This window comes from Equus asinus, chromosome 5 (genome assembly GCF_041296235.1).
Source record: "Equus asinus isolate D_3611 breed Donkey chromosome 5, EquAss-T2T_v2, whole genome shotgun sequence".
Taxonomy (NCBI): domain Eukaryota; kingdom Metazoa; phylum Chordata; class Mammalia; order Perissodactyla; family Equidae; genus Equus; species Equus asinus.
Genome location: NC_091794.1, coordinates 83,279,078 through 83,280,639, shown reverse-complemented (window position 1 = coordinate 83,280,639; position 1,562 = coordinate 83,279,078). Strand labels below are relative to the sequence as shown.

General features: G+C 47.6%; 1 non-coding gene across 1 annotated transcript; it reads right to left on the bottom strand.

Annotated features, from left to right (window-relative positions):
- Nucleotides 1-217: 217 nt before the first annotated feature.
- Nucleotides 218-352, bottom strand: LOC123286189 (small nucleolar RNA SNORA70). Its single transcript, XR_006528459.1, has one exon. It is a non-coding gene; the product is annotated as a small nucleolar RNA SNORA70 (small nucleolar RNA).
- Between the last annotated feature and the right edge of the window lie 1,210 nt (nt 353-1,562).

The following is a 1,562-nucleotide window of genomic DNA, read 5'->3' as shown; positions in this document are numbered from 1 at the left end:
AAGATGTGGATCTTGTGGTGGCCAGGGAACTTGAACTTGGCCCTGCATAGGGCTTCAATCACATGCTCCTTGTTCTGCAGCTTGGTGCGGATGGACATGATGACTTGGCCAACGTGGACCCTAGCCACTGTGCCTTGAGGCTTTCCAAAGGCACCCCGCGAACTGGTTTGGAGCCTAGGTTGGGGATAGCATCCGACATGAAATGTCCACTGGAAAGGGCTGTCTCCAAGGTCCCTTAGGGAAACCCATACAAGCAACAGGCTGCATACACTGCCAGGGAGGCTGCTGTTTGCAGCCACTGCACACCAGACCCCCATGGGGAAAAGGACACGGTCAGCTTAATTGGCTGCAGATATATCTATTTTCAAGAAGGAAACTTCTAGACTCAGGGAGGTTGAGTGATTTGCCCAACATCACACAGAGAATAACCTCAAGTTCCTCTTCTTAACCACTATACTATGCCATCTACCACCTTCTGAGAATATTTTTGTATCTCTGCAGGACCTGGCTCCAACCCTTTATTCTAATGTTTTTCTAAGTGTCACCTTAGGATTCACCTTCCTCCTTGCTTGTCAGCAATGTAGTTTCCTAGCCCTGGACTACTGCGTCAGGGTCTTGGGGGTGGTAGATTTGAAGACACATTCAGGTTTGAGAATCACTGCCTGAAGAAAATAGTCATTCAAGTGTTTAATGACTGAATGGGGTCACTTGACTCCAGCTGTTTGAAGGCACCACAGCGCCCAGTAAGGACAAATGGAGGGCCCATAGGTGCAAAGCAACACAGACTCAGAGCTCCTGCCTGCCATGGGTCATGGGATGCTGTGGACCAGTTGGAGGCTCAGGTCTTTGCTCTCCTTTCCTCCTCTGCCTATCTCAGTCTCCCAAAACCCTGGCTACTCCTCGCCTGATGATTGACTGCCTCGTGAGGCATCAATTTGTGCACTCCAGATTACTTTAAGCACTCCTTCTGGGAAGATTTCTTATTTTACCAATCCCTTCTACCACCTTTTGAATAAGACTAACCTGTATTCTAGGTGTGGCTTGTTAAATGGTTTAAATAATCATTTACTGAGCACTTACATGCTGCTCACAATAACCCAGTGAAGCAGGTGCTATTATTTATACCTGTTTTGCAGATGAGGAAACTGGGGCCGGGAGGTTAATAATTTGCCCAAAGTTATACAGCTGGAAAAGGCAGAGCCAGATTTGAAACTGAGATCTACTTGGTGTGGGAGACCACTTAGCCACACTGCTCCTCTCAAGTTTACAGGTGATCCAGCACTTCGTGGGCTCCTACTGGACCCCCGGCACTGAGTCTAATTGTTTAACAACTCACCTGATTAGAGACTTTAAGAACATATTTACATTTCCTTGCCAGAGGAATAGTAACATTAATACAGTCGATCCCTTTGGCAGCAGTTCTAAATAAAGACATTAACAAGAGCTGCCCACTGGGCTTAAAGTAGAAACGCCCACACCCCCCACACCCCAACCGAACTTGAGCTGACACATTTTGACACCTCCCCTTTACTCCTCCCCAGGCACCCAGTCATCAATCATCT